At 46.5% G+C, this 7,729-nt stretch overlaps 1 long non-coding RNA gene across 1 annotated transcript in view; it reads right to left on the reverse strand.

Annotated features, from left to right (window-relative positions):
- The window catches only part of LOC109298229, a 15,261-nt gene extending 12,632 nt beyond the window's left edge, over positions 1-2,629 (reverse strand). The window contains exon 1 of the long non-coding RNA XR_002097542.1: positions 2,618-2,629. This is a non-coding gene — a long non-coding RNA (uncharacterized LOC109298229). The remainder of the gene's footprint in view (positions 1-2,617) is intronic.
- Positions 2,630-7,729: the final 5,100 nt, after the last annotated feature.

The following is a 7,729-nucleotide window of genomic DNA, read 5'->3' on the forward strand; positions in this document are numbered from 1 at the left end:
CCCCCCCCCCCCAACCTCTAAGTCTAGAACAATCGGGGAACATTCCACTACCCAAAGCAATTGTTTGGGACGGTTATGAAAAATGGTGGCTACAACAGAAACTGGATTTCACCCATAACTATAACTATGCTAGTAACAGCACTATAGGAGTTTCTACTCTTTATGCTACTCAAGCTCCCTTGAAAAAATAACAAGAGAGAATTAATATATTGTGGTCTTTTTTGCCCCTTCCAAATAAACTGCACAACTCAAACTTTGCATAGCCATATTCAATAAAGAAAGTGAAAACAAAGGTATTTTGAATAAGAGATACTTTTAAGGGATCCATAAAATGTGAGTGGGAAAAGAAGCTAATTTTGACAAATTATTCATTGAAAATGATTCACTTGTCTTTGATGAGAGCAAAAAAAGAATGACAGCAGGGATAAAGTTTATAGGTTTACTGGTGTCAGCTGAACATAGCTGTATGTCAAAAAGAATGAATGATAAAAGCAACAAGGCAGAATATTAAAATGAATATCTATGGGGATGAAAGACAACAAAGACTGCAACAGAAGAAAGAGAGAAGGCATGAAGAGAACCTGCTTCTAGAGTGCACCAAAGACTTTACCACTTTCCTTTATACTTCTTAATACGAAATAATTTTTAAAAAGAGCATAACAACAGGCAATACCAGTCAGTAGCTGTTAGCATGGTCACAGGCTATAAAACATGTAGGTTGGGAGCCATGGCAAATTCATGGCAATTCTATCTAGGTCTACTAATATGGTACCTTACTTTTACAGGTGTTCCTTGCCAATATTATCTTGCACTACGTTCACCTGTACAATGGTCCTTGCCTGCCTCAGCCATGCTGAAATACTGTTGCAAAGAAACAGTACCACAACTGACTATCTCAGAAGGTAGTGTTGTTAATTCAAAAATAGCTCTGCAGCATAACAAGAAAAGGGTAGGAAAGCCTGACTTCTTTGAAGTCAAACAAAGCTGGTCACAGATGCCACTAAAACTAGAATCTTATCCAAGGTATCAGCTGGTGCATAAAGTAATCAGCATAAAATCCAGTATCTGCCAGCCTTTGGAAATGCTCAGTCCTGTATTCTCCACCAACTAAAACTCACAGGGATTTAAATAGGAACATTAGTTTGGGTTATAAGTGGTTAAAACGCTACTCATTCACCAGCAAACAGCAGGAAATTGCTTTTGATAAGCAAGTAAAATATTCTACTTTCATATAAAGTGTGGGCAACTTGATATGGTGCCTGGACTGGTAGATGTACAGGGCAGTTTTCTATGGCTGTGGTACAGCATATCCAGAAGGACCTAACATTCCTGATAATAAAGAACTAAGCAAGTACAGTTCAGACCAGTATATGACACCGATGTCAATGAATATTAACCTGTGATCCCCCAAAAAATCAACCTTTTGTGAGTGAACAAGGGAAAGAACAACTAAGGAAAACTGAGAGAAAAACCTAAAGAAGTTTGAGATATAGGTACTCCAAGCAGCTTTAATATTTGCTTGCAGTGGTATTTTCATTGTCATCCTGTTTTAATCTAACATGACAAGCTGAAAAGAAAGTGTTATTATACACCAGCTCAGAAAGGAAAGCAGAGGTGTCACACAGAGAATAGAAAACACAAATCACAAAATCATCCGGTCAGGTTATTCAGTTCATTGCTAAAAGGGCCAGTAGCAATATTCTGAGGTTGTGATGGCTAGATTACCATTCCCAAGCCTGGCAGCAGAGCTGTACTGTTACCTAGTGCATCCACAGGTGGCTGATAGAGGAATGACCTTCAGGGAAGGTTAGCTGTGAAATAAGCAGGGATAACTCTGACAACTAAGCAGTAACTGACCAAGCAGTAGCAACAACACCAGGATATGGTGGGGACAGCAGATGAAAAGTTGTATATATCCTTTGATGGTGATGTGAAAAGGTGAGTACAGGTCACCACTATAATTAGCCTGCCCAGCCCTCAGCCATGGGTCTACAAGTCCTCAATGGCAGAGCAGGTGGAAGAAGAAGAATCTCAACAACTGCAAATGCAGATGAATGCTGCAGCAGAGTGAGATCTCCAATTGTCTTTGCCTCCTTTCCATTGGATTTAGGTCCCATTCTGTCAAGAATTGTGTGGAAGCTGATGTTCAGAAGCTTCTTCATGATAAAAGAAATCATATACAGGCATCTTCCATGAAAACAGTTTTTCTAACATATTTTTCAAGCCCCTTCATGATCAGCTAGTGATGGTGGGAGCAGGATTGTGAGGTATGGAAGCTCCTAGTCAGGAACTGGCATGAAAGCTGAAGTTACAAGAAGGCCATCTAGCACTTGGATGAGGCAGGAGTGTGATTCAATTCCTGAGACCCAGCAAGTGGGAGATGGGCAGCTTGAAGAACTTGAGGACAGGTATACCTTCTTCTGGAAGGGGAAGTAGTAGCGCTGTATGAAGCTTCAGGTGATGATTCAATTTGGAGGATATACGGCCTAATTCAACAGCCCAGTCTCTGAATCCAAATCGAATCAGGAGACCAATAAAAAGGTCCGAAAAGATTTGAAGCTCTCCGAATCGATTCGGAAAAGATTCGAAAAGCTTCGGAGATTTGGGCAGTCCCCACTCACTGCCACAGGGAGCTGAACCCAGACTCTGTGCCAGTAAGTGGGGGAGGTGGGGATAGGACCATAGGATGGAGCGGACCCACATCAGGCCCCATCCTCTGCCTGCTCCCCCAGCCCCCCTGAGCACTCCCAACCCCCGCCCTCTCTCCCAGCCCCACCCCATGACTGCCCTGCCCAGCCCCAGCTCCCGGTTCTTTAAAAAAAACAAAAAAAGCCCCACACTCACTGGCTGCTGCAGTGGCTGTTGTGACTTCTGGGGGCTCATGGCAGAGCCCCCCAGGCAGCATGGGGTAGTGGGGGGCAGTGGGGATCGCTCCCCACCCAGCAGCAGCTTGTGAGTGGGGGCTTTTTTTTTTTTTTTTTTAAAGAGCCAGAAAGCTGGGGCTGGGAAAGTGGGCGGGGGATGGGGGCTCGTGACAGAGCCCCCCCACACAGCATGCAGCAGTAGGCAATGTTCCCTCTAATATGTAGCAATCCGTGAGTGTGCCATTTCAGTCCGTGAATGCTCCACTTTGGTCCGTGAGTTCCCCACTTCAGTCCATTCCCAAATAGGTCCCACCTCCCCTTTTTGGTGCACACCGCTTCGGTCACTGCTTATTTGTGTGTTCTTTCCCTGCATTTATGCAGTATTCATTTTATTTCCCCTACATTTAATTTCCTCTACAGTAAATTAATGCTAGAACCAGTACTGTGCATTTTGTAACCATGAAGATTCCTTTTAGGGTCATAACTCAACACAATCAATTAAATGCTGGGTTTTTTCATTTCTATATCATATATAAATAGTAAATATAATATATTTATAAAATATAATATATAGTGTCCCGTTCTTGGTGTTCTCGGTATTTTACCTGGTAGCTGCATGTGAAGATTTGAGGGGATTTCTTGCATTTTCAGGAATTTACAAGCAACTTAGTTACATACATCTTGATGCAGAGATGGGTCAGACTAAGAAGGATCTCTCTCTTGCTGAGGAGGCAGCTCCCCCAAATGGTAGCTAGCTTACATCAGCCCTGCCCCTGCCTAGCCTTGCCTTGCCTTGCCTTGCCTTGGGGAGCAAGGAGGCACATGGTCTCGGAGCTGGGGAGCAGAGCAGTTCTCTGGAACTGGTGGAGCAGTTCCCCAGTGCCAGTCCCCAGCCCCCACCTCACCTCGGGATCTGAAGAGGCACTCTGCCCCAGCCCCAAACCTAGCCCCTGTCCCCGCCCCCACCTCGGGGATGAGCCACTGCCTCTCCCATGTGAGGAGCTTACCTCCAGTAAGTGTCCCGTGCTGGCCTGGGTGCCTCTGCGATGCTCTCTGCACGCCCAGCTCCTCTCTGGGTGGGCGCATGTCATTAAAAAGTTTGTGCATGGCAAGATTTTAAATTGTGTGCCGTTGCACATGTGCACAGCTTAGAGGGAACCTTTGCAGTAGGGGGCAGTGGGGATGCCCCACCCCCACCTGGCAGCAGCTGGTGAGTGCCGGACTTTTTTTTTTTAAAGAGCCAGGAGGCTGGGGCCGTGTGGGCAGCCATTGACAGGGCTGAGAGAGTGGCCAGGGGATGGACCCTGTTTGATTCAGAGATTCGGCCGATTTGGCGGCGGCTGAATCTCCAAATCAGATTCAGTCAAATTGATTTGGGACAGTGGTTCAAATCACCGAATCAAATCACTGTCCCCTGAATCAGCCGAATCCAAATAAGAAGTGAATACTAGCTGGTTCACACAGGCCTAGTAAATAGGAAGGAAAACACAAGATTCATTGAGCTGTTTTTGCCATCAGGAATGAATTCATAAACCAACTCAATGAGTTCCCTATCTGAATTAATGAGTGCCTCATCATGACTCTCCCATCTTCAACTGGCAGCGAGCCAACATGCCACTGTCATCAGTGTACATGCCCCAACTTTTGATGCCATTAATAAAATCAAGGAAGCATTCTATGCCAACATTGACCAAGTCCTTTTAGCAGGGAGACAGACTTATTCTTCTCTTCCATGTCAACAGCAGAGTTGGAAGGGACTCAAACCTCTGGAATGGAACAAACAACAAGGAAAGAGTAGGAAAAGTCAACTCCAACAGCATCCTTCTCTTAACCAAATTCACGGAACGTGGATTCACCATCACCAACACCATGTTCCACCAGAAAAACAGGCACAAGAAATCATGGCAACACTCATGGCATTGGCACCTGATTCACTACATCATTGTTTGTGCTGAGGATCACAAAGATATCCACAACACCCAAGATATGCTGGTATGCTGGGAGCTGATAATTGCTAGCAATGTTCCCTCTAAGGAGTAGTGGTCCATGAGTGTGCTGCCTCGATCCGGCGTGGGACACTTACTGAAGGGGGCTGAGGGCTGGAGCTGGAGCCAGGAGGCTGGAGCTGGCAGCCGTGGACTGGAGCTGGGGGCTGGGGCCAAGAGGCCAGGGGCTGAAGGCTGGATGCTGGGGCCGAGAAGCTTGGGGCTGGAGGCTGGAGCTGGGGGCTGGGACCAGAGGCTGGAGCTAGGGGCTGGTGCAGGCTCCACCGGCTCATGGCGAACTACTCCACTCCCCCACTTCACCTACAGCATCAGGGCTGGGGAGCGGAGCAGTTCCCTGGAGCCAGCGGAGCCTGCACCAGCCCCCAGCCCCAGCCTCCATCCCTGCCTTGCCACACATTGGGGAGGAGCCGCTGCCTGCCCTGAGTGAGGCTCTGCTGGCTCTGGGACACTGCTCTGCTCCCCTGCATTGCCTCAGGGAACAAGGAAGCACATGGCATCAGGGCCGGGGAGTGGAGCAGTGTCCCGGAGCCAGTGGAGCCTCACTTAGAGCAGGCAGCGGCTCCTCCCCAGGGTGTGGCAAGGCAGGGATGGAGGCTGGGGCGGGGGGCTGACGCAGGCTCCACTGGTTCTGGGGAAGTGCTCCACTCCCTGGCCCTGATGCCACATGCCTCCTCGCTCCCTGAGATGAAGCAGGGGAGCGGAGCAGTTCCCCAGAGCCAGCGGAGTCTGCGTTAGGCTCCCACCCCCACCTCCCTTCACAGCTTACCTTCATCTCCTCTCCTGGTGTGAGGCCTTGAAAAAGCTGTGAGTGGCCAGACTTTTAGTTGTGCACGGCCGTGCACATGCGCACCTTAGAGGGAACCTTGATTGCTAGACCAATCACAGACTCATCCACTGAATTATGTCACTCAAACCAGTTCCCAAATGAAGGCTGCAACAGAAGCAATGCCAATGAAAGATCAACGTTGAAGGGCTCAAGGACCCAATCAAGTGAGACATCTTCCATCAGTGCCTCAATGAAAACCCAGCATATTCCAATCAAAAACAATAGGACAATGACAACAGTGCTGGGAGCGCTTTCAAGTCCACCACCATCAGTACTTCCAAAGAGTCATGTGGCTTCTCTACCATGAAACATAAAGACTGGTTTGATGTGAATGACCAGGAGATCCTAGAGTTGATTGACTGCATGTGCAGGGCCTTTTGTGCTTGGCAGAATGACATCAACTACAAGCAAAAGAAATTGAACCTCCAACAAGCCAAAGCAGAGGTCCAAATGATAATCCACAATATGAAGAACAGATGGTGGGAAGACAAGGCAAAGGAGATTCAGCATCTCACTGACATCCACAATTTGTGAGGTTTTTTAATGCCTCCAGAGCCATCTACAGTCCAAGCACACGGGGACCAAACCTCTTGAGACCTAAGGATGGAGGAAGCCTGATGAAGAAAAGGGTTCCAATCAATTCCCATTGGATGGCACATTTTGAAGACCTTCTCTATTGAGACTCTGTTTTTGATGAGAATGTGCTCAACTCTATCCCACACCACCAGTCAGAGATGATATCAGAATATCTCCAAACCTTGACAAAGTGAAGAAAGCCATCAAGCAAATAAAGAATGGTAAGGTATCTGAAGCTGATAGAATCCTTAATGAAATCTTCAAGCAGTGGAGGGAGGACCTCACATCACAGCCCAATGCCCTCATCCTAAGAATTTGGAATGATGAGGAAATCCTGTGTCACCTCAGGGATACCATTACCATGACACTCTTCAAGAAAGAAGATAAGTACAACTGTTGAAATTACAGAGGAATTGCCTTGCCGTTCACCATGGGAAAGACCATTGCAAGAATCCTCCTGAACCATCACCTTCCACTTGCTGAAAAGCTCCTTCCAGATCTCAGTGTGGGTTTAAAGCATCAAAAGATACAACTGACATGATGTTCACTGCTCACCGGCTGCAGGAAAAAATGCCAGGAAAAACATAAACCTCTCTACATGGCCTTTTTGACCTTATGAAAGCCTTCCACTCTGTCAACCAAGAAACACTGTGGAGGACCCTTCTGAAGTACAGGTGCCCACTGAAAATTATTGCTATTCTTTGCCAGCTCTGTGACAGTATGCAAGTGATAGCTTTCAGTAATGGATCTATCACAGATCCCTTTGAAGTTAAGTTGGGAGTTAAGCAAGGCTGTATCATCACTCCAACACTCTTCTCAATATGCTTTGATCTGACCACCAACAAGCTTCCAGTCAGAGTGGAGCTAAAATACCAAATGGATGGTAAACTGTTTAATCTCAGCCAACTCCAAGCCAAAACCAAGATCACCCTGATCTCAAACATCAAGCTCCAATACGCCGATGATGCTATAGTCGGTGCTCACTTCAAAACAGATCTTCAGTCATCAACATCTTTACTTAGGCTTCAAGAGAAGCTGATGTTAAACATTCAAAAGACTAAGGTCCTCAATCAACAAGTCCTTAACGATCAGTGCCCAGCTCCAGTAATTCACATTCATGGCAAGACTTTGGAGAACATTGAGTATTTCCCATACCTCGGAAGCCCTGTCTCGCAAAATGTTGATAAAGAAATCCAGCTTGCCTCAAATGTGAAAGCACAGCTTTCAGATGCCTGAGGAAATGGATATTCAAAGATCATGATATCAGATCCAAAACCAAACTCTTGGCTTATCAAGCAGTTATGATCCCCACCTTACTGTATGGAGCCAAGACATGGACAACATACTGGAGACATCTCAAATAATTGGAAAAGTACCATCAATGCTGCCTGCAGAAGTGCATTTGAATCCAGTGAGAAGATAAATGCACCAACATTAGCATCCTCTCAAACAAACAC

Source organism: Gavialis gangeticus, unplaced genomic scaffold (assembly GCF_001723915.1).
Source record: "Gavialis gangeticus isolate Ggan-Ray unplaced genomic scaffold, GavGan_comp1, whole genome shotgun sequence".
Lineage (NCBI taxonomy): Eukaryota > Metazoa > Chordata > Crocodylia > Gavialidae > Gavialis > Gavialis gangeticus.